At 49.2% G+C, this 25740-nt stretch overlaps 1 long non-coding RNA gene across 1 annotated transcript in view; it reads right to left on the bottom strand.

Annotated features, from left to right (window-relative positions):
• Positions 1 to 24234, bottom strand: part of LOC130367645 (uncharacterized) — a 30791-nt gene extending 6557 nt beyond the window's left edge. The window contains exons 1-2 of the long non-coding RNA XR_008892128.1: positions 24050 to 24234; positions 23785 to 23949 (exon numbers count right to left, since the gene is read on the bottom strand). This is a non-coding gene — a long non-coding RNA (uncharacterized LOC130367645). The remainder of the gene's footprint in view (positions 1 to 23784; positions 23950 to 24049) is intronic.
• Between the last annotated feature and the right edge of the window lie 1506 nt (positions 24235 to 25740).

Here is a 25740-nt window from a genome sequence, read left to right as displayed (position 1 = left end):
CTATGCAAATCCCTAATTTAGGCCTCAAATGCACATGGCGCTCTCACTTTGGAGCCCTGTCGTATTTCAAGGCAACAGTTTAGGGTCACATATGGGGTATCGCCGTACTCGGGAGAAATTGCGTTACAAGGTTTGGGGGGTATTTTCTTCTTTAACCCTTCATGAAAAGGAAATGTTGGGGTCTACACCAGAATATTAGTGTAAAAAATTTAATTTTTTTACACTAACATGCTGATGTTGCCCTATACTTTACATTTTCACAAGAGATAAAAGGGAAAAAAGCCCCCCAAAATTTGTAACGCAATTTCTCCTGACTACGGAGATACTCCATATGTGGGCGCAAAGTACTCTGGGGGTGCACGACAAGGCCCAGAAGGGAGAGCGAACCATGTACATTTGAGGTGATTTGCACAGGGGTGGCTGATTGTTACAGCGGTTTTGACAAACGCAAAAAAAACAAAACCCCACATGTGACCCCATTTCGGAAACGACACCCCTCAGGGAATGTAATGAGGGGTGCAGTGAGAATTTACCCCCCACAGGTGTCTGACGGATCTTTGGAACAGTGGTCCGTGAAAATGAAAACTTGTACAGCCCACTGTTCCAAAGATCTGTCAGACACCAGTGGGGGGCAAATGCTCACTGTACCCCTTGTTACGTTCCTCAAGGGGTCTAGTTTCCAAAATGGTATGCCATTTGTTTTTTTTTTTGCTGTCCTGGCACCATAGGGGCTTCCTAAATGCGACATGCTCCCCGAGCAAAATTTGCTCTCAAAAAGCCAAATATGACTCCTTCTCTTCTGAGCATTGTAGTTCGCCCATAGTGCACTTCAGGTCAACTTATGGGGTACCTCCATACTCAAAAGAGATGGGGTTACAAATTTTGGGGGGTATTTTCACATATTAACCCTTGCAAAAATGTGAAATTTGGGGGGAAACACACATTTTTGTGGAAATTTTTTTTATTTTTTTTTTTACATATGCAAAAGTCGTGAAACACCTGTGGGGTATTAAGGCTCACTTTATTCCTTATTATGTTCCTCAAGGGGTCTAGTTTCCAAAATGGTATGCCATGTGTTTTTTTTTGCTGTTCTGGCACCATAGGGGCTTCCTAAATGCGACATGCCCCCCGAGCAAAATTTGCTCTCAAAAAGCCAAATATGACTCCTTCTCTTCTGAGCATTGTAGTTCACCCGTAGAGTACTTCAGGTCAACTTATGGGGTACCTCCATACTCAGAAGAGAAGGGGTTACAAATATTGGGGGGTATTTCCTGCAATTAACCCTTGGAAAAATGTGAAATTTGGGGGGAAACACATTTTAGTGAAAAAAAATATTTTTTTTTTTACATATGCAAAAGTCGTGAAACACCTGTGGGGTATTAAGGCTCACTTTATTCCTTATTACTTTCCTCAAGGGGTCTAGTTTCCAAAATGGTATGCCATGTGTTTTTTTTTTTGCTGTTCTCGCACAATAGGGGCTTCCTAAATGCGACATGCCCCCCGAGAAAAATTTGCTCTCAAAAAGCCAAATATGACTCCTTCTCTTCTGAGCATTGTAGTTCGCCCGTAGTGTACTTCAGGTCAACTTATGGGGTACCTCCATACTCAGAAGAGAAAGGGTTATAAATATTGGGGGGTATTTCCTGCTATTAACCCTTGGAAAAATGTGAAATTTGGGGGGAAATACACATTTTAGTGAAAAAAAATAATTATTTTTTTACATATGCAAAAGTCGTGAAACACCTGTGGGGTATTAAGGCTCACTTTATTCCTTGTTATGTTCCTCAAGGGGTCTAGTTTCCAAAATGGTATGCCATGTGAGGGTTTTTTGCTGTTCTGGCACCATAGGGGCTTCCTAAATGCAACATGCCCCCCAAAAACCATTTCAGAAAAACATACTCTCCAAAATTCCCTTGTCGCTCTTTTCCTTCTGAGCCCTCTACTGCGCCCGCCCAACACTTTACATACACATATGAGGTATGTGCTTACTCAAGAGAAATTGGGCTACAAATACAAGTATACATTTTCTCCTTTTACCCCTTGTAAAAATGCAAAAATTGGGTCTACAAGAACATGCGAGTGTAAAAAATGAAGAGTGTGAATTTTCTCCTTCACTTTGCTTCTATTCCTGTGAAACACCTAAAGGGTTAAAATTATGACTGAATGTCATTTTGAATACTTTGGGGGGTGCAGTTTTTATAATGGGGTCTTTTGTGGGGTATTTCTAATATGAAGACCCTTCAAATCCACTTCAAACCTGAACTGGTCCCTGAAAAATAGTGAGTTTGAAAATTTTGGGAAAAATTGGAAAATTGCTGCTGAACTTTGAAGCCCTCTGGTGTCTTCCAAAAGTAAAAACTCGTCACTTCTATGATGCAAACATAAAGTAGACATATTGTATATGTGAATAAAAATTTTTTTTATTTGTAATATACATTTTCCTTACAAGCAGAGAGCTTCAAAGTTAGAAAAATGCAACATTTTCAAATTTTTCATCAAATTTTAGGATTTTTCACAAGGAAAGGATGCAAGTTACCACAAAAATTTACCACCATGTTAAAGTAGAATATGTCACGAAAACACAATCTCGGAATCAGAATGATAACTAAAAGCATTCCAGAGTTATTAATGTATAAAGTGACAGTGGTGTCACGATTCGGCTGGCTGGAGGTGGATCCTCTGTGCCAGAGAGGGATTGGCGTGGACCGTGCTGGTGGACCGGTTCTAAGTTGCTACTGGTATTCACCAGAGCCCGCCGCAAAGCGGGATGGCCTTGCAGCGGCGGTAGCAACCAGGTCGTATCCACCAGCAACGGCTCAACCTCTCTGACTGCTGAAGATAGGCGCGGTACAAGGGAGTAGACAAGAGCAAGGTCGGACGTAGCAGAAGGTCAGGGCAGGCAGCAAGGATCGTAGTCAGGGGCAACGGCAGGAGGTCTGGAACACAGGCTAGGAACACACAAGGAAACGCTTTCACTGGCACAATGGCAACAAGATCCGGCGAGGGAGTGCAGGGGAAGTGAGGTATAAATAGGGAGTGCACAGGTGAGAATACTGATTAGGCCTGCTGCGCCAATCAGTGGCGCAGCGGCCCTTTAAATGGCAGAGACCCGGCGCGCGCGCGCCCTAAGGAGTGGGGCCGCGCGCGCCGGGACAACACAGACGGGGAACGGGTCAGGTACGGGAGCCGAGATGCGCATCGCGAGCGGGCGCGTCCCGCATCGCGAATCGCATCCCGGCTGGGAGTAATATCGCAGCGCACCCGGTCAGCAGGTCTGACCGGGGCGCTGCGAATGAGAGAACGCTGCGAGCGCTCCGGGGAGGAGCGGGGACCCGGAGCGCTCTGCATAACAGTACCCCCCCCCCCCTTGGGTCTCCCCCTCTTTTTGGAGCCTGAGAACCTGAGGATAAGACTTTTGTCCAGGATGTTGTCCTCAGGTTCCCAGGATCTCTCTTCTGGGCCACAGCCCTCCCAATCCACCCAAAAATTTTTTTTTCCTCTGATCGTCTTGGAGGCCAGAATCACCTTCACGGAGAAGACGTCAGAAGAACCGGAAACAGGAGTGGGAGAAACAAGTTTGGGAGAGAAGCGGTTAATGATGAGTGGTTTAAGGAGAGAGACATGGAAGGCATTGGGAATACGAAGAGAAGGAGGAAGAAGGAGTTTGTAAGAGACAGGGTTAATCTGGCACAAGACTTTGAAAGGACCAAGATAGCGTGGTCCCAGTTTGTAACTGGGGACACAAAAGCGGACATATTTAGCGGAGAGCCATACCTTGTCTCCGGGAGCAAAAATGGGGGGAGTTCTTCTTTTCTTATCGGCAAATCTTTTCATCCGGGATGAAGCCTGTAAAAGAGAATTTTGGGTCTCTTTCCATATGGTGGAAAGATCACGAGTCACTTCATCCACAGCGGGCAAACCAGAGGGCAAGGGGGTAGGGAGGGGGGGAAGAGGGTGACGGCCGTACACCACGAAAAATGGGGACTTAGCAGAAGACTCTGAGATTCTGAAGTTGTATGAGAACTGATTAATTCTTTCTACTTGCCCATTGGATTGGGGATGATAAGAAGAAGAGAAGTTTAGTTTAATCTTGAGCTGTTTACAGAGGGCCCTCCAGAATTTTGACACGAATTGGACGCCTCTATCCGAGACGATCTGCGTGGGCAAACCGTGAAGACGAAAAATGTGTACAAAAAATTGTTTTGCCAACTGAGGCGCTGAAGGAAGACCAGGAAGAGGAATAAAATGTGCCATCTTGGAAAATCGATCAACGACCACCCAAACAACAGTGTTGCCACGGGATGGGGGTAAGTCTGTAATAAAGTCCATACCAATCTGTGACCAAGGCTGTTCGGGGACAGGCAGAGGATGAAGGAGACCAGCAGGCTTCTGGCGAGGAGTCTTATCCCGGGCACAGACAGTACAGGCCCGCACAAAATCAACAACATCCGTCTCCAGAGTCGGCCACCAATAAAAACGAGAGATGAGTTGCAAGGATTTTTTGATGCCCGCATGGCCTGCAAGGTGGGAGGAGTGTCCCCATTTGAGAATCCCGAGACGCTGGCGTGGAGAAATGAAGGTCTTCCCTGGAGGAGTTTGCCTGATGGAGGCTGGAGAAGTAGAGATCAGACAGTCAGGAGGAATGATGTGTTGCGGAGAGAGCTCTACTTCAGAGGCATCCGAGGAACGAGAGAGGGCATCGGCCCTAATGTTCTTGTCGGCAGGGCGAAAATGAATTTCAAAGTTAAAACGGGCAAAGAACAACGACCACCTGGCCTGGCGAGGGTTCAGCCGTTGGGCAGACTGGAGATAGGAGAGATTCTTGTGATCAGTGTATATGATAACTGGAAATTTTGATCCCTCCAGCAGATGCCTCCATTCCTCAAGCGCCAATTTAATGGCCAGTAGTTCTCGATCCCCGATGGAGTAGTTCCTCTCCGCCGGAGAAAAGGTCCTAGAAAAAAAACCACAAGTAACAGCATGCCCGGAAGAATTTTTTTGTAGAAGGACAGCTCCAGCTCCCACTGAGGAGGCATCTACCTCCAATAGAAAGGGTTTAGATGGGTCAAGTCTGGAGAGCACGGGAGCAGAAGAAAAGGCAGACTTGAGATGTTTAAATGCGTCTTCCGCTTGGGGAGACCAGGACTTGGGATTGGCATTTTTCATGGTTAAAGCCACGATAGGAGCCACAATAGTGGAAAAGTGTGGAATAAATTGTCTGTAATAATTGGCGAACCCCAAAAAACGTTGGATAGCACGGAGTCCGGAGGGGCGTGGCCAATCTAATACAGCAGCTAGCTTATCTGGGTCCATTTGTAGTCCCTGGCCAGAAACCAAGTACCCTAGGAAAGGAAGAGATTGACATTCAAAGAGACATTTCTCCATTTTGGCATAAAGTTGATTGTCTCGAAGTCTCTGAAGAACCATGCGGACATGCTGGCGGTGTTCTTCTAAGTTGGCAGAAAAAATCAGAATATCGTCCAGATAAACCACAACACAGGAATATAAGAGATCACGAAAAATTTCATTAACAAAGTCTTGGAAGACAGCAGGGGCGTTGCACAGGCCAAAGGGCATGACCAGATACTCAAAGTGTCCATCTCTGGTGTTAAATGCAGTCTTCCATTCGTCCCCCTCCCTGATGCGGATGAGATTATAAGCACCCCTTAAGTCCAGTTTGGTAAAGATGTGGGCACCTTGTAGGCGATCAAAGAGTTCCGAGATAAGAGGTAGGGGGTAGCGGTTCTTTACCGTGATTTTATTAAGTCCGCGGTAATCAATGCAAGGACGTAGGGAGCCATCTTTTTTGGACACAAAAAAAAATCCAGCTCCGGCAGGAGAGGAGGATTTGCGGATAAACCCCTTTTTTAAATTTTCCTGGATGTACTCTGACATGGCAAGAGTCTCTGGAGCAGACAGAGGATAGATTCTGCCCCGTGGTGGAGTAGTACCCGGGAGGAGGTCAATAGGAGGACAGTCATAAGGCCTGTGAGGAGGTAAAGTCTCAGCTTGCTTTTTGCAGAACACGTCAGCATAGTCCATATAAGCCTTAGGAAGACCGGTTACAGGGGGAACCACAGGGTCACGGCAGGGAGTACTGGGAACCGGTTTAAGACAGTCCTTGAGACAAGAAGTACCCCAATTCTTGATTTCTCCTGTGGACCAATCAGGGGTTGGGGAATGGCGTTGAAGCCACGGTAATCCAAGAAGAATTTCGGAAGTGCAGTTGGAGAGGACCAAAAATTCAATTTTTTCGTGATGAGGTCTGATGCACATTAGGAGAGGTTCCGTGCGGTAACGCACGGTACAGTCCAGTCTTTCATTGTTAACAGAATTGATGTAGAGGGGTCTGGCGAGACTGGTCACCGGGATGTTGAACCTGTTGATGAGAGAGGCCAAAATAAAATTTCCTGCAGATCCGGAATCCAAGAAGGCCATAGTAGAGAAGGAGAAGGTAGAAGAAGATATCCGCACAGGCACAGTAAGGCGTGGAGAAGCAGAGTTGACATCAAGAACTGTCTCACCTTTGTGCGGAGTCAGCGTACGTCTTTCCAGGCGGGGAGGACGGATAGGACAATCCTTCAAAAAGTGTTCGGTACCGGCACAGTACAGGCACAGATTCTCCATGCGGCGTCGTGTCCTCTCTTGAGGTGTCAAGCGAGACCGGTCAACTTGCATAGCCTCCACGGCGGGAGGCACAGGAACGGATTGCAGAGGACCAGAGGAGAGAGGAGCCGGGGAGAGAAAACGCCTCGTGCGAACAAAGTCCATATCCTGGCGGAGCTCCTGACGCCTTTCGGAAAAACGCATGTCAATGCGGGTGGCCAGATGAATAAGTTCATGCAGGTTAGCAGGAATTTCTCGTGCGGCCAGCACATCTTTAATGTTGCTGGATAGGCCTTTTTTAAAGGTCGCGCAGAGGGCCTCATTATTCCAGGATAATTCGGAGGCAAGAGTACGGAATTGGATGGCATACTCGCCAACAGAAGAATTACCCTGGACCAGGTTCAGCAGGGCAGTCTCAGCAGAAGAGGCTCGGGCAGGTTCCTCAAAGACACTTCGAATCTCCGTGAAGAAGGAGTGTACAGAGGCAGTGACGGGGTCATTGCGGTACCAGAGCGGTGTGGCCCATGACAGAGCTTTCCCAGACAGAAGGCTGACTACGAAGGCCACCTTAGACCTTTCAGTAGGAAACTGGTCCGACATCATCTCCAAGTGCAGGGAACATTGCGAAAGAAAGCCACGGCAAAACTTAGAGTCCCCATCAAATTTATCCAGCAAGGATAATCGTAGGCCGGAAGCGGCCACTCGCTGCGGAGGAGGTGCAGGAGCTGGCGGAGGAGATTGTTGCTGGAGTTGTGGTAGTAGCTGCTGTAGCATCACGGTCAGTTGAGACAGCTGGTGGCCTTGTTGCGCTATCTGTTGCGACTGCTGGGCGACCACCGTGGTGAGGTCGGCGACAACTGGCAGTGGGACTTCAGCGGGATCCATGGCCAGATCTACTGTCACGATTCGGCTGGGTGGAGGTGGATCCTCTGTGCCAGAGAGGGATTGGCGTGGACCGTGCTGGTGGACCGGTTCTAAGTTGCTACTGGTATTCACCAGAGCCCGCCACAAAGCGGGATGGTCTTGCAGCGGCGGTAGCAACCAGGTCGTATCCACCAGCAACGGCTCAACCTCTCTGACTGCTGAAGATAGGCGCGGTACAAGGGAGTAGACAAGAGCAAGGTCGGACGTAGCAGAAGGTCAGGGCAGGCAGCAAGGATCGTAGTCAGGGGCAACGGCAGGAGGTCTGGAACACAGGCTAGGAACACACAAGGAAACGCTTTCACTGGCACAATGGCAACAAGATCCGGCGAGGGAGTGCAGGGGAAGTGAGGTATAAATAGAGAGTGCACAGGTCAGAATACTGATTAGGCCTGCTGCGCCAATCAGTGGCGCAGCGGCCCTTTAAATCGCAGAGACCCGGCGCGCGCGTCCTAAGGAGCGGGGCCGCGCGCGCCGGGACAACACAGACGGGGAACGGGTCAGGTACGGGAGCCGAGATGCGCATCGCGAGCGGGCGCGTCTCGCATCGCGAATCGCATCCCGGCTGGGAGTAATATCGCAGCGCACCCGGTCAGCAGGTCTGACCGGGGCGCTGCGAATGAGAGAACGCTGCGAGCGCTCCGGGGAGGAGCGGGGACCCGGAGCGCTCGGCGTAACAAGTGGCCAGATGTGCAAAAAACGCTCTGGTCCTTAAGGTCAAAATGGGCTTGGTCCTGAAGGGGTTAAAATATGCCCAAAATATCTAATCAAACACTCACACGCTTACCGAAAATGAACATAAGAAAAATAAATAAATAAAATAGCACAACTTGGCTTGTCAAAATATAAACATAAAAGTTATCATTACCCGTCTATGACTCAAAACCATCCATACTTGGGAACATGCAACAAGAAAACTAAACAGAAAAGTAGCAAGCACACCTAAAAAAAAATAAATAAATAAATAAAATAAAAAATAATTATTGTATGTTTTTTTACATTTTATTTTTTTATATATTTTTTAATTTATTTTTTACATTTTTTATATTTTTTTAATCTATATATATATATATATATATATATTATTTTTTTTCTCATATATTAAAATAAAAACTAAATAAATAAATAAATAATAAAAAAAAAATATTACAAATTTTTTTTTTTTATTGTAATAATAATAATAAAAATAATCAAAATAATCATATCACACATACATTCACTTACAAAACGTCCAAATTAACTGGATCCTCTATCCGGGACTAATGAAAATACCAAAGAAAACATAAAACAGACCAAATAACTGAAATAAACAAAATAAACCACATATCAACACAACAACTGGTCCGGCTACCATAACGCTATAACATGAAACAATATGAAACAATATAGATATAACACAATATAGGTACAAAATTACTAAATTTACTATATAAATAAAATATAATATAAACAAAATATATGCACTACAGAAAACACCTACAAAATCAATAGAAAACCCTAGGAAAAACCCTACACTAAAACTGTACCCTCACCCACACCCTGGTCATCAGAGTTCCTACACTTCAAATTGTCCCTCACATATAGCTTCCCCTGAAAGCAGCGCCAGGCCAAGTCCCAAAACTTCTGGGGGATCCTTTTCATGTTTAAAAGGTACAACCCCACCCTCAGATCCCGACCTGGGCAGTCCCTGAGCGCCAGAGGCTTCTGAAAGTGGGTCAACAGAACCCGTTTGTCAAGGAACTGCCTTGACTGGGTCCTGATCTCCCACACTCCCAGACCCCACCGACGTATCGCCTTCAGAGTCGGAGTAGCGTAAGCCGGAAGATATCCATGGGGCGTACGGAGGTCCTTCACTTGCCCTCCTGTCTCCCATTCTTGGAAGAAAGGCCGAAACCATTCCCTGCAGGAGAGTACCCACGGAGAAGCCCTCTCTGACCAGAGGTTTGAGATGTTAGCTTTCAAGAAGGTGTTGGTTAAGAACACCACAGGGTTTACCATAGATAAACCCCCTAGTCTCCTCGTGCGGTACGTAACCTCCCTCTTGACTAGGTTCATCCTGTTTCCCCATAACAGTTGGAAAAACAGGCTGTAGATTCTAATGTAGTAAGCTTCTGGCAAGATACATACACTGACCAGATAGATAAACAAGGGGAGCAGGTACGATTTGATCAGGTGTACCCTTTCCCTGAGGGTCATAGACCAACCCTTCCATTGGTCCACCTTCTGAGCGGCATCCTGGAGCTTACCATCCCAGTTTTTGTTTGGATAATCATCCTGGCCGAATATGATGCCCAAAACTTTTGCTGACTCTTGGGGCCCAGGAAGAGTGTCCGGGAGATCAAATGTGGGATCTCCCCCTCCCAGCCAGAGACTCTCACACTTATCCCGGTTGATCTTAGACCCAGATGCCTCCGAGTAGCGGTCCACTTCCAACATCACCACATCGACCTCCTCTCGCGAGGAGACAAAAATAGTGACATCGTCAGCGTACGCCACCACTCTCTGGGCGACATCCAGCTCCGCCAGACTCATCCTGACTCCCGCCACAATCTACCCTCCGGACGAAGGGATCGATCGCAAACACGTATAAAAGCAGGCTCAAAGGACAACCCTGATGGACTCCGGACCCCACCTCAAAACAGCGGCCAGACCAACCGTTCACCAGTGGGAAACTCTCTGCCCCTGAATACAAGATCTTAAGCCAATTAACAAAAGTACTCGGTAAGCCATATCTCAGGAGGACGGACCAGAGGTACTCGTGGTTCACCCGATCAAACGCTTTGGCCTGATCCAGGGACAGCAAGTACCCCTTCCAGAAACCCGCACTACTCCGCTCCACTGCCTCCCTGACACTAAGGACCGCACTTAAGGTGCTTCGGCCTGGAACAGAGCAGTGCTGAGCCCCCGAAAGGAGCTGGGGTGCAAACTTCACCAGCCGATTAAACAGTATCTTAGCCAGAAGCTTCCAGTCCGTATTGAGAAGAGCTATGGGCCTCCAATTCTCAATACGGCTGGGATCTTTACCCTTTGACAGAAGAATCAGGGCTGACCTCCTCATTGAATTCGGCAGAGTGCCCGAGGAGAGACACTCATTGAATACCTCAGTCAAGAGGGGAGCTAAAGACTCCTTAAAGGTCCTGTACCACTCGGATGTTAAGCCATCCGGACCTGGCAACTTCTTAGGGGCGAGCCCCTCGATCCCCAGTCTCACTTCCTCTTCCCTGATTTCTTCTGCCAAAACATCAAGAGAGGGGTCTACCCCTGGCTCAGGAATGGTTTCAGGCAGGAAAGCCGACATCTTGTCTTGATCTAGATCCTTCCTTCCCAAGAGGTGCGAGTAGAAGGATCTGACGACCTCCAAGATCCCTGATCTGGACCGATTCAGAGATCCTGTACTATCAATCAGTCCTGAAATGACTTTACTACTCACTGACATCTTACAGTTTGTGTAAGGGTCGGGCGAGCGGTACTTCCCGAAATCCCTCTCAAAAACCAAAGATGCGTGCCTATCGTACTGACACCCCATCAGCAAGGATTTCACTCTGGAGATATCCTCACGGCTACCTCCAGTCGAGACAAGAAGCTCGAGTTTCCTCCTCAGACCCTGATACAGGCGATACCTGTTCAGGGACCTGAGGCTCGAGAGCTGGCGGAAGAACCCCGCAACCCGCTTCTTAAATATCTCCCACCACTCTGACTTACTACTACATAGGCCCAGTAAAGGTACCTGACTCTGAAGAAAATCCTCAAAGGACTGTCTTATCTCCGCTTCCTCCAGGAGGGACGAATTCAGCTTCCAATAACTTTTTCCCATCCGGGGGGTCTCTGAAACATTCAGGGAAAACAAAATCATACAGTGGTCGGAGAACTCCACCTCAACCACGGACACTGCGGAAGCTACGGCTTCCTCCTTTAAATAAAACCTATCTATCCTAGACCTGCGACTACCTTGATGGTAGGTGAAACCCGTGTGGCCTGAGGGGCTCCGGATGTGGGCATCCTCTAGGCGAGCTTCTCTAGCTATGCTAATCAGTGCCACACTATCGCAAGTCAGCGGACCATTGGAGCCTCTCCTATCTTGGGACTTCGTGACATTATTGAAGTCCCCTCCAAAGATCACTTGCCGACTCGTAAAAAGAAAGGGCTTAATCCTCATAAAGAGATCTTTACGGCCCCGCTTAGTTTGCGGGGCGTAGATGTTAATGAGCCGGAGCTCTTGTCCCTTCATGAAGACATCTAAGATCAGGCACCTCCCCATTTCTAACTCAATAACCCGTCTGCATTCAACAGGAGCAGTAAAAAGGACCGCTACCCCACTATACGGCTCAGCCGCAAGAGACCAGTGGGAGGGACCGCGCCTCCACTCTCTTCTGGCTTTTACCAGGGAGGCTAGATCTGACAACCTGGTCTCTTGCAAAAAGAAAATGTCAGCTTCAACACGGCCGAGAAAATCAAAGGCTGCGAATCTAGACGTATCTGATTTTATGCTGGCACAGTTAATGGATGCCAACGTCAGTGGGGTGAGTGCCGCCATCCTGGGTGATTGAGTTAGATGGCCTCACCCCTTAAACCTTCTTCCTCTCCTTCCCTCCACCCCCATCTGAATCGGAGGAAGACCCTTTGCCTCTTTTTAAACTCAGGGATATATCCATCCCAGGATCTTTACCTCCAGCATCTGGTGTTACCTCAGCCCCTGAAGAAACTGCCCCAGAGGAAGGAGGCTCGGCACCTCCTGGAGGCCGCACTGCCTCCGGACCCTCGAGAAGAGGAGGGGAGATGGTATCCCCAAGGGCCTCATATCGATTTGAAAGGACGATCAGAGGGTCAGAGACTGAGTTGTTCCTTCTATGGTCTGAGGCTACAACTGAAGAGGAGGACGGTGCTGCCTTACTCTTATCCTTCTTCTTCCTCCTCTTCTTCTTTTCCTGGCCACCATTTATTGTCTGCCCCTCCTTCTCCTGCTCATCCACAGTTTCGGATTCAGAGGCATGACTGGAGGAAGGAGCATCTTGACCTTCTTCCCTACGCAGTCTCCCTATCTCCTCATCCAGTTCGGCCCCACCCAAAGCCTCAGAGTTATTCTGACCTCCTTCTGAGCCAGTGTCTGGAGTGGGACCCCGAGCCACCCCTGGCACCTGGGCATTCTCAAGGGCCCTCTCCAACCTGCGCTTCTCCTCTCGCCTCCGCATAGAGGGGGTCTTATGTTTTTCCTTCACTGGCTTTGGTGCCCCCTCTCCTCCACTAGTCCCCTCCCCCGCTGGGGCAACCGTTAGGCTCTCCCCAGCCGGGGCGGTCACAGTGTTAGAGAACGAGCGTGGACACCGGCTGAACGGGTGACCTAGGTCACCACACAAGTTACACCGAATCTGCCCACAGGTGGCCGCCAGAGGACCCACCCCACAGCAGAGGGCGCATATCTGCTGAGTGCAGTTGGCACTAAAGTGGTTTGGGTCACCACACCTGTGACACAGCCTCGGCTGCCCCTGGTAGAAGATCTGAATCCTGTCGCGTCCCAGAAAGGCGGCCGAAGGGATGTGGGTGACCGTGTTCCCTGAACGCCTGAGACGAACGGAAAACGTCCAGGCCCCAGACCATATATTGTGCTCGTCAAAGTTCTTCCGAGGGACGTCCGTCACGTCCCCGTACCTGCCCAGCAAGGTCATAATGTCATAACAAGAAAGTGACTCGTTACGGGTCAAAACGGTCACTTTCTTTACCATACTCTGGCGAGATACCGCTTTTACAGCGAAATCTCGCCATCCGGGCTCGTTTTTCATCAGCTCATAATTAGACCAAAAGAGATCTAGTCCTTCCGGCCTAACAAAGCTGACGTCAAACTCGGAGGAGCCGAAGGGGTGAATCAGGTCAAAGATGTCCCCAGCCCTGAAACCCATCTGGAAAAGAAGCTCCACCACCACCACGCATCTTCGCCTTTCCAGACCAAACGGGCCACATTCCTGCGACCTACCTCCTGCCCGGGTGTCTGGAGGGACCATACGGCCTACCCATTCCTCTCTCGGAACGCTCCCAGACCATGTCTCTCCACCCAAAAAGACAGGTCCATCTCCTTTCCCTCTACCTGGAGCGTCCTTTCTCCTTTCTTTAGTGCCTCCAGGAGGCGCCGTTGCAACTGACCTTCACCAGATGCAGGAGGTAAAGATCCTACTGAACCCCCAGCCGCCACACTTGCATAACTCCTGACGACCGGGGGGGCAGCCGGACCAGACACCGTCCCTACATCCCCGCCTAGGCCACCTGTACTGCCACAAAAGCCACTCTTATTCCTACCATCCACACCACTACTACTACTCTCATTCACACCACTACTCCTCCCATCTGCACCACTACCACTCCTCTCATTCACACCACTACCACCCCTCCTCTTTTTTTTTTTGCAATATGTTTTTATTCAACATTTTCAGAACAATACAGAAACATATCAGAAATAGCACGATCCCCACCTGGGAAAAATAATGGAACGCGATCCAACATACAATTCAACAACTGTCTTAAAAATGACAAATACTGAGGTGCTGTAGTGAAGTGATGTAGGATTCCCTCTCTCCCCAAGGATTCAATAAGCTTAATCCTTACAGTCTAAACTGAATCAGGAAGCTGTAATGCCCCTAGCGTCCCTTTCAATGATTCCGTAAGGTACCATGTGGTATGTCTAAAAGGATACACTATGTCTGCTACCTCCCGGGGATTATAGTGTGTAACAATAAACGGCGTCCACTTTTTGAAGAAACGTGCCGTGCCAGAGTTGCAATGGCGTTCAGCATCCAATCTGTCTACCCCTTAAAAGAACTTCAATTGAGCTATCAATAATTGCAGGTCCGGTACCCGGTCCTCCAACCACCGGAGAAACAAGCATCGGAGAGCAACCAGCAAGACCACATGTATTATTTTAGGGATCTTCTGGATCCCCGCCTGATCCTCCTCCGGAGGATGAAGCTGGTGAAATATAAGGGTCTGAATCTTAAAAGGAAGACTTACCCGCCAGTGGTCCCTGATGTAGGAGCAGACCGAGCGCCAGTAGCCAGCCGAGTGAGCACAGTCCCAGATCCCGTGAAAAAGATTTGTCATAGGTGTAAGACATTTGGGGCAGTGTGATCTTTGCCCGGCTTGGGGAGAACCTTAATGAAGGCTAGTTTTGCTCCCGGCGACAAGTTTCCACCAGACAGGACACCGTTAAAGTAAGCCGTCAGGGCAGGAGTGACCTGTTCAACTAGGGGTTTATAAAATTCCCCCGGATAACCGTCCGGTCCCGGGGCCTTCCCATTGGCTAGAGATCTGATAGCCCCCCTAACCTCTTCTACTGTGATGGCCATGTTCAGCTCCCGTCGTTGGTCCTCAGACAGCTTTGGGAGACTCACTTTGTCCAAAAAGTCCCGACCCTCAGAACCTACGTTAGGTGGAGCGGAGTACAAGTCCGCATAGTAAGCACCCAATAGAGCACTTACAGCCTTCGGATCTCTACTAATTTGACCCTGGGTGTCCTTCAGAGCAAGCACATGCGTGGACGAATGTGGGCCCTTCGCTAGTCTGGCCAGCAAGCGACCTGCCTTGTTTCCCTGTTTAAACAGCTGGAGATCATAATGTGAGCGATAAACTCGCTCCCTCCTGTCTAACCATAGTTCATAGTCGGCACGTGCTGTCTGCCATGCTAGTTTATTGGGGGGGGTCGAGGAGGATACAAACTTGGAATAGGCTGCAGCTAAGCGAGAGCTGGCGGCCGCATGTCCCTCTTGCGATTTACGTTTTAACGTGGAATGATAGGCCATTACTTTACCTCTCAGGACTACCTTGGCTGTCTCCCAGAAAAGGGCAGGGTCCCCTTCATGTTGGGCATTGTCAATTTGAAATTCCAGCCACCACCCCCGAAGAAGATCTTGAAAAGACTCATCCTTCGCTAAATAAGAAGGGAAGCGCCACAAAAAGTCAGTCCCCTTCGGGTGTGATTGCCGAAACTCCAACACTACGGGGGAGTGGTCAGAAATGATCAGGTCAGAGATGTCCGTTACAGTCACCCTCGGGCATAGGGAAGGGCTCACCATGAGGTAATCAATTCGGGACCAGGAATTGTGTGTATGGGAGTAGTGCGTATACTCACGACCGTCGGGATGAAAATGTCTCCAGGCATCCACCAAGCCTGTACTGGATAGAAACGGTTGCAGGACCCTGTCACTCTGTCGGATGGCCACTGGCGCCGATGTCGCCCCTCTCCTGTCCACCAGGGGATCCACCACCGAGTTCAGATCACCTCCAACCACCACCTGCAGACCTGCTGCACTAGTTAACTCATCTGTTAGGGAACGAAAGAAAGAGGCGTTATCTCCATTTGGTGCATATACATTATAGATAGCATAAGATTGCTCGCCATGTACTAAGGAAATATGGGAAAGACGTCCCGCATCATCATGGGTATGGGAGATCAAATGGTGTTGGAATGCTTTGTGTATCAGGATCAATACACCCGCCTTTCGGTCCACCGCCGGGGAACCATACACACTACCCACCCACAACTTCCTCATTCTAGGGAAATCGGTTGCGGTCAGATGTGTCTCCTGCAAAAGAACCACATCCGGCCTCAAGCGCTTAAGATATCGAAGGATGGACATTCTCTTTTGAGGTGATCTTAGACCCTTCACATTCCACGAAACAATTCTACACATTGTGGATACAGTGAGGAAGGGTAGTAGGAATGCACAGGGAGACGTAGGGACACAACACAAAAACCCACCCAAAGGAAACTCCCAGGACTATGGGCAGACAGGGGAAGAGCAGGCATCGCCAGCGCAAGTTATCGAAGTACCTCAGCACATGACAAGAGCTCGCAAAAGGGGAGCGCCACAGTAATCCTAAACCCTCCAACCTAGAGTGTGCCCCTGCTTGCGCAGCTTGTAAGAAAAAAACATTCAAATTATAAAAAAAACAGGAAAAAACAATATTTGTAACTCCAACAGTGAGGGAAGCCCTGTGTGGAAAAATGGCAACCCCCTGACTGGATGTGGACCTCACTTTTTTCAGACATGAGAGGAGACAGGAACACCCCTCCCCACACCCACCCGTACACGTGGCCCCGCCCCACTCCCGAAACGTACCCATTAACGATAAGCAAAGAACCGCCATGGCCCAATCTGATAATAATGGAACAGTCCCCTCAAAATACTATGGCCAATAACTCAAAATCTCAAGTCCCAAGAGTCAAGCACGGGGGATAAGGATGAACAATACCCGTTATACAGTGCAGTCTTATACTCTCAGCCATGGTATAAATGAGAACAGCTTCTATGATGGCTCCATGGATCAACTGCTCGGCAAGTCCGTACGTCCGTGTACTTTATCGGAAGCTGGGAGAAAAAAAAAAATTAAGAAAAAAGAGAGGGGGGGGGGTGTGGAAACAATAGCTGGAAGACCGGGATTCAGTCCGGTGACGAGGATCTGCTGCTACGGCTTCTGCTCCTCCGTCTTGGAGACTTCTTTCTCTTCCTTCCTTCTGCAGGGGATCGGTCCCTCCCCTCCTTACGACGAGCGGGTCTCTGTGCCAGGGGACCTTGATCTCTTGAGGGGTCTTGGCGGGTAGGTGAATGTCTGGGCTGTCTCTGGTGGTCCGCTAGCACATCTCGCAGTTCCGCCTCGGCTGCTGACGGAGTCTGGTAGGAGCGAAAAGATCCATCCGGCATGTGCACTTTTAATGTGGCTGGGTATTGCAGTTGAAAGCGGCGTTTGGTATTGTATAAGGCAGTGCAAACATTGCTGAAAGCTTTCCTTCTCTTCGCTACATCAGCCGAAAAATCTTCAAATATCAGCATCTTCTTGTTACGGAATGTCAGAGGTGTTGTGCGCTTTCGAAACGCTCTCAGGATGTTAACCTTGTCGTTGTAGTCGAGCAGTTTAAATATGACTTGACGCGGACGGTTATCTAAACTCGCCTTGGAAGCAACATTACGGTCAGGCAATTTGCCTATACGGTGTGCCCTCTCCACCCTGCACTTGTGTGGCAGACCCAGCGCCTTAGGTAGATCACTCTCGCAAAAATCTTGAAGATCCGCAGGAAGGAGCGACTCAGTAACGCCTACCAAACGCAGATTGTTGCGCCGCGAACAGTTCTCCAAATCTTCCAGCTTTACACTAACATAGCATAAATCTGTGTCCATTTGGCGCAATTTGGTAGCCAGGCCGCTGTTCTCATCCTCAAGCGCAACAATTCTATGCTCCATCTCGCCAATGCGGCCCTCCTGAGCGCCCAAATCTGTGCGTATCTGCGTTAGGGTGTCACGTATGGTATTTTCTAAAGTTTTCTGTATCGTGGGGGTGATGAGAGAAACTAGCGCTGCGGCCAGTGCCTGTAGATCAGGGTGGGCCGGTAAACCCCCCACAGAGGGTCCTGCGGCCATGGCATCTGAGAGCTGGACCCCCAGACCCGAGGACTCTGCAAGTTGAGAGAACAGGAGTTGGCTACCATTCACTTCCATTGCAGCAGAAAGAGAGGCGCCGTTTGTGGTCTCGTGCTGAGGGGTAGGGGGGCCCAGAAGGCGAAGGAGATGCGTGTAATCCAGAGACTGCAGTGCCCTGAGGTCCCTTGTGGACAAACTTATCCATGACCAGGCTGTTATGTCCGTATAAAGTCACTCCCTAAAGTAAGTTTGGGAATGCCCTGTTGCAATAACAGCTCAGCAGGGAACAGGGGAGAGTAGTCAGTGGTGGCTCAGAGGGGCCAAGATGGCGCTGAGGAGCGCTGTGCAGGGAGCCAGCTGAGTGCACCCGATGAGGGCCCCCTCTCCCCTCACCGGAGCTTGTCCTGGCTGCGGGCACCTGTTTTTGTGCTCACCGGGTTTTCCGCAGTCTTCCTCAGGCCGCCCAGCTGTATTCCCGGTCCTCTCTCCGGCACCGGCTATCTCAGTCAGCTATCTTCTGCTGCCTCCCGGACAGAGTTCCCGTCGCGGCTTCCGGAACTCCGGCCGAGATTAATGCGCTGCCCGGTACAGCACGGGGAGTGGGAGCTTCGCTGCTGGCTGATCTCCGTAGCGCTCACGGGGATGCAGGTTCGTGCAGGGACTGCTAGCGGGGCAAAGTCGCCCGGGACTGTGCCGTTCTGGGGTGTGGGGTACAGGAGCTCCGTCCCTCCGCTCCTCACATGGCCGCGCCGGAACCGGAAGTCACCACCCCTCCTCTTCACTCCACTATCACCACTCTTATTCACTTCACTGCCACTCCTCCCAATCAGTCCACTACCACTCCTCCCATCTGCACCACTACCACTCCTCTCATTCACTCCACTATCACCACTCTCATTCACACCACTACCACTCCTCCCATCTACACCACTACCACTGCTCCCATCTACACCACTACCACTCCTCCCATCTGCACCACTACCACTCCTCCCATCTGCACCACTACCACTCCTCCCATTTGCACCACTACCACTGCCACATACACCCCTCTCATCCACAGCACTACCACTCCCATCTTTCACACACCTTGTATTAACATTGCTTTTATTGACAGTATTTTTGGGATCAGCAGCTGCTTCACCCACTACCTCTGGGCTGGCCTGGACATGCTTTAGCTTTGCCTTTTTGTACATTCTCAGGTCACCGGCGGCTGCCATTGTCGGCGACGCTGACTCCTCCTCCATTCGAGATGTTACCGCCGACATCACCTCCCGAAGCTGAGGCTGCCCCTCCGGGCGCAACTTCACCCCTCCTCGTGCCACTGATGTGCAGGGACTCCCCTCTCTCACAGGGGAGATCCCTGCAGTGTCCGCGCCACACACTGTGCCCAACCGCACTGGCTCAGCAGCAGGTTCTGACACCTGGACGCTCCCCCCCCTCTCAGGGGAGTGCCCCGCAGCACCGACACTACTAGCAGCGCCCAGGGGACCGCCCCCCGAGCAGAAGATCTCACCACACACCTCAGGCGCCTGGACACTCCCCCCCCCCCTCTCAGGGAAGTGCCCCGCAGGGCTAGTAACAATGCCCACAATACTCGGGGAACCGCTCCCCTTGCAAACTGCCGCATAACTATTGCCCACCATTAGCCCGTCCTGCTCTTCCCTACCAGCAGGACGCGTGACTGTAGCACCTGCGGCCATGTTGGATGCAGCACTGTACCCCCCGTGCTGGTCCCGTTCCACAGCAGAAGCGGGATCTGGCAGGGTGGGAGGCCCAGCAGCCTGAATCAACTTTTCAGGTGGCCCAGACTGCTGGATTGGAGAGAAAACAAACTTTATCTGCTCCTCAGCCTTTTTCTTCTTCTTCTTTTTTTCCCTCTTCCTCCCCTCAGGGCCCAGGTCCTGGCCAAAACTGCAATTTTCCAGACGGGTGGGTGTCTCCTGCATCACTATGGGCCGCAGGAGCCCCCCACAGACCAGTCCACTGTCACCGCCATCATTACTGTCACTTTCCTCAGAGGTGGCTGGTAAGGCGACTTGGGCAGGGTTGATGTAATCTGCACTCGGGGTGACAGAGGTCTTAGGGGTACATGGGGTATCACACACATCCCCCTCACTCTCATCTCCCTCACTGCCACCATCTCCCTCACCACCTTCCTCCATCTTCTCCTCCGTGACACGCAAGCACTCTTCCTCCCCCTGACTATCCTCTTCCTCCTTCACAGGGGTACGCATGGTTTTATAGCGGTCTTCATTCTTTAATTTTTCTTTAAACATGCCTGCACCCTCTACAATCAGCATTCGGGCTCTCACCACCTCCTGCTCCTCTGCCTTCAGCTGACACACCCTGGCAGCGAACCTTGCCCTCATGGCCTTGGCAGAGTTATCTGTTTGGTAGCGAGCAAACTTCAGGTCTTCCCTTATGATTTTCAGCTTTTTTCCCAGCTACTCATATTCTAATAGATTTGCCTGCATGCGGGAACCAAAAGTAGCTAGCGACTCCCTGGGACCCTTCACCCCCCATTGCTGGGGTTCCATAGTATCAGACACAGTCCCCGAAGACATAACCATAAGCTTCTTACCGGACGCCTTGCGGTTTCCAGCGACGGACGGGGGAGTGGGCTCCACATTACTGCGGAGCCTGCTGGATCTTCTCACCCTGTCCTGGGAATCGGCCGTAGCTCTCTCACTCCCACCCCCCGCCGTCCTAGTTCGAGGGGTGGAAGTCTGGGGCTCCATAGCAGGAGGCTCTCCCAAGGAAGCTGCCACCCTCCTGGGGAAAAGGCTGTAGGAAACACTGCTTCAATCCTCTCTCTCTGGAAAACTCTAGAAGTCAGACACACTCAACAGCTGCTGTGTTCCACAGGAAGTGCTCTCTGCTGACACCTCTGTCCATGTCAGGAACTGTCCGGAGTAGGAGAAGTTTACTATGGAGATTTGCTACTACTCACAGAGAGCACTGTAGTAAGACCGAAAAGAACTATACAACTTCCTCTGTAGCATACGGCAGCTGATAAGTACTTGTCACGATTCGGCTGGCTGGAGGTGGATCCTCTGTGCCAGAGAGGGATTGGCGTGGACCGTGCTGGTGGACCGGTTCTAAGTTGCTACTGGTATTCACCAGAGCCCGCCGCAAAGCGGGATGGTCTTGCAGCGGCGGTAGCAACCAGGTCGTATCCACCAGCAACGGCTCAACCTCTCTGACTGCTGAAGATAGGCGCGGTACAAGGGAGTAGACAAGAGCAAGGTCGGACGTAGCAGAAGGTCAGGGCAGGCAGCAAGGATCGTAGTCAGGGGCAACGGCAGGAGGTCTGGAACACAGGCTAGGAACACACAAGTAAACGCTTTCACTGGCACAATGGCAACAAGATCCGGCGAGGGAGTGCAGGAGAAGTGAGGTATAAATAGGGAGTGCACAGGTGAGAATACTGATTAGGCCTGCTGCGCCAATCAGTGGCGCAGCGGCCCTTTAAATGGCAGAGACCCGGCACGCGCGCGCTCTAAGGAGCGGGGCCGCGCGCGCCGGGACAACACAGACGGGGAACGGGTCAGGTACGGGAGCCGAGATGCGCATCGCGAGCGGGCGCGTCCCGCATCGCGAATCGCATCCCGGCTGGGAGTAATATTGCAGCGCACCCGGTCAGCAGGTCTGACCGGGGCGCTGCGAATGAGAGAACGCTGCGAGCGCTCCGGGGAGGAGCGGGGACCCGGAGCGCTCGGCGTAACAGTACTGTAAGGATTAAGATTTTTAAGAAGTAATTTACAAATCTGTTTAACTTTCTGGCACCAGTTGATTTAAAAAAATAAAATAAAATAATGTTTTCCCCCGGAGTACCCCTTTTACGTAACACCTGTAAATTCTGTACTACGAATATCAGCAGCCACTGAAGAGAGAGGTCATCCAACAACTGAAGTCCCAAAAAAATCTGCCACTAAATCCCTCAAGCAACCGTTCAGCCCCAGTCCAGAACCATCTGACCGGACCACAGGGACCAGTGTGGAGGAGTACAGGGTCCAGGCTGTAAAATAGAAGAACACCGGAGCAGCCAGATACACTGACTCTAAGGCTGAGCCTCATACTTCTACCGAAGCTGCAGAGTTATAGGGGAACTGTAAAAATGAAAGTACTACAACCCCCAGTGTGGTCCGTCTATGCCCCCCTAAGGGTCAGGGTTGGAGGAGGCACAGGTTGAAAAGACACACTACAATGGGAGTTGTAGTACTGTAGTTGTTAAAGAAAAAAAAGATGTTTTCATCAGGTTGCCCATAGCAACCAATCAGATTGCTTCTTTCATTCTTGAGAAGACCTCTGAAAAATAAAAGAAGTGATCTGATTGGTTGCTAAGAGCAACTGGACAACATTTCCTCTCCACAGGTACATTTCCCCGATTGTCTTCATATTTAGGATGAGAATCTACTGACAAAGTGAGTAGCCAACCATTTCTGGGCATAAAACTCTGTAAGAGACAGCAGTCTGGGGGCGTCTGTGGTGGACATGAAGGAAGGGGGGGGGTCCAGGGAAATTGAATTTTGACGTCTGCAGCGAGCGCTTCTCACTGAGCGACGGGTCTCATCCCAGGTATTGCAGGGGGACCCCCCACGATCAGCTACTTATCCCATAACCCATGGATAGGGGATAAGTTAATTTTTGCCATAGTTCTCCTTTAATTGGCCAGAACACACCCAAAATCGGTCCCAGCCAAATATTGCTTCGTGTCCTGTCATTTCTCCCAGCTGTTCTTTTTCTACCTGCTTGTAAGGCATGCCTACACTCTCTAATTCCTTAAAGTGGTACTCCGCCCCTAGATATCTTATCCCCTACCTTAAGGATAGGACAAAAGATGACTGATCACTGGGACCCCCGCGATCTTCATTTAGCACCCGGCGTTCCAAATAATATATTTAGAACTCTAGGTTCTCGTGGTGCGGGTCGTGACCTCACGCCACGCCCTTTCCATTTATGTCTATGGGAGGTGGTGTGATGTCACAAGAAGGTGTGGCATGATGTCACGAATCCCACCACAGGAACCAGTGATCTAAACATACTATTTAGAATTTTGGTTGCTGCATGGAGATTGCTGGGGTCCCAGCAGCAGGATCCCCTTGATCAGACATCTTATCCCCTATCCTTTACATAGGGGATAAGATATCTAGAGGCGGAGTACCCCTTTAAGGGACAGTTCATGTACCCAAAAGTTGATCCTTTGCAACCGTATGACCCCTAGCAAGTTCCCTGCATGAGTCCCATTCATCAGAAAAAGGCTTGTGCATGGAACTTGCTGGGTGTTGTACGTTTGCCTCATAAACTGCACCACCCAGCACCAGTTACCTCTCTCCGCACCGCATTATGCAGATCGTGCAGGAGAGCAGCTTTGATCATCCATGTTTTGCTAACTCTATTTTCACACACAGAAATAAATAAATGAGTCGAACAAGTCAAAGAACAGTTTAAAAAAAGGGGAACTTTATTTATAATTTATAAAAATGTTTGTGTAGGGGATTTTTTGTAACCTCCCATCACTCACAAAGAGCGGACAGTAACTAATACTCAGGACAGGAAAAACCTCCAGAGGGGAGGAAACCTGTAGGGAATCCATGGCTACTGTATGGCCCTTCCTCTGGGCATACTAAAGGAGGTTACCTCTAGAATTTGGGCAAATGTTTCTGTGTATGTGCATGATTCCTAGGCCTGTGCCTTCATCCAACGTCTTGCTGTAGGTCCCGAAATGCTACTCCATGTCCTGGAAATAGTGCATCTAAGATAGGGGACAAAAAAGATAGATTATTTACATGTTTATCATAGAAATACACATGGAACTGCACTAAAGACCTTTTGGACAAAACAATGTAACACTTACCAGTCACAGTCATGTGCATGACTTTGCATTCCCGCGTCCCTACACAGTGTCCAGCACCGGCCCCTCACTGATGAACAGGACCAGTGTTATTTCTGGGGCTATGCCTTCATCCAACGTCTTGCTGTAGGTCCGGAAATGCTACTCCATGTCCTGGAGATAGTGCATCTAAGATAAGAAAAAAAAGATAGATTATTTACATGTTTATCATAGAAATACACATGGAACTGCACTAAAGACCTTTTGGACACAACAATGTAACACTTACCAGTCACAGTCATGTGCATGACTTTGCATTCCCGCGTCCCTACACAGTGTCCAGCACCGGCCCCTCACTGATGGAGAATGAACAGGAGCCGTGTTATTTCTGCTCATTGCTGCTCTTTGGTGGACAATGGTTATGACATCACATGTGTGACACGCTGTTACCTCCTGGGAGTTCTATTTCAGTAGTGCTGCTCTCTGATTGGCTGAAAATAAAAAAAGCTTTCTAATATATTCTGTATGACTGTTATCTAAGGTTTTTGACAATTTTTATTAAAATGGCGCCACACCCTGTGGGTGCATTATATTTGTTTCTCCTAACCAGACATTCTGTATAAGTAATATCATTTGGTGGCCCCAACAGCCTGGGCCCATAGGTTTCTTACATAGATCAATGCTACTCCGGTAGGCTCAATGAGGGGCATTTACTAATCTTTTACTATGTAGTCTGGTTTTTACCCTGTTTTTTTCTACTTCATTTTTGACTATGTGCGACAAATTTACTAAATTGTTGCACGGCATTAATAAATTTGGCACACATAGGCAAAAGTGGGAAATTTACTTCATGTAGTAGAAAAAATAGTCTGTTCCTTTTTCCAGCTGTCTGAATAGGTTTGGCTGCTGGTTTCCTTCTGAATCTTTTGTTTTTGAGTTTTTTTTTAGCTTTTTCACCACATCTAAATAATTCAATAACTACAGTGGTCCCTCAAGTTACAATATTAATTGGTTCCAGGAAAACCATTGTAAGTTGAAACCATTGTATGTTGAGACCATAACTCTATGGAAACTTGGTAATTGGTTCTAAAGGCACCAAAATGTCATCCAAAATAGGAAAAAGTGACAAAGAAAAATAAGTAGAACTAATATAGATAAAGCAAATCCTTACATATAAAAGTAAGAAAGATCTGCTGGGAGCTGTAAATCACTGTCTATGTCAGTGTTTCCCAAGCAGGGAGCCTCCAGCTGTTGCAAAACTATAACTCCCAGCATGCCTGGACAGCCAAAGGCTGTCCGGGCATGCTGGGAGTTGTAGTTTTGCAAAAGATGGGGCCACCCTGCTTGGCAAACACTGGTCTATGTAGAGGACAGGATCTTCTTCAGGGGTCCTGTACAGTACAGGCAATGTCCCAAACAAGTAATGGAGTCGCCCTCACCTGGTGTCCAAAAGAGCAGCTAACCCTGATACAGGTAAAGTGTACAGAACATGTAATACCAGACACCAGTCAGTGCATACACTTCAGTAATACAGGGGTTTTACCAGTGAATGCCCATTTTGATTGGTTGGTTCTTCCAGCCATTGACACGTTTTACAGATCTGGACTGTCTGTAGCATTGTATGTTGAGTCTGGTTTCAACTTACGATGGTCCAGAAAAGACCATTGTATGTTGAAACTATTGTATGTTGAGGCCATTGTAAGTTGAGGGATCACTGTAAATTGTAGTCATGGCTCAGAAGTGGTAAACGGCGTTTAGTGTGTGTGTGTGTGTTTATTACATTTTTTTAACACAGTTTTTTTCTCCCTAAATGTACTTACACTTTTTTTTTTTTTTGGTTACTTCTTCTACAGATCTGTGTATCCTGTGGACTCCTTCGGATTCGGTGGACTACTTCGATGACCAGCGTTTTTCTTTGCTTGATGTTAATAAAATGGTTAACGAGGGCTTGTGGGGGAGTGTTTTTTGTAATAAATTTTT

This window comes from Hyla sarda, chromosome 4 (assembly GCF_029499605.1).
Source record: "Hyla sarda isolate aHylSar1 chromosome 4, aHylSar1.hap1, whole genome shotgun sequence".
In the NCBI taxonomy this organism is placed as follows: Eukaryota; Metazoa; Chordata; class Amphibia; order Anura; family Hylidae; genus Hyla; species Hyla sarda.
Note: the sequence above shows the minus strand (reverse complement) of the source record. Positions and strands in the feature narration are given on the sequence as shown.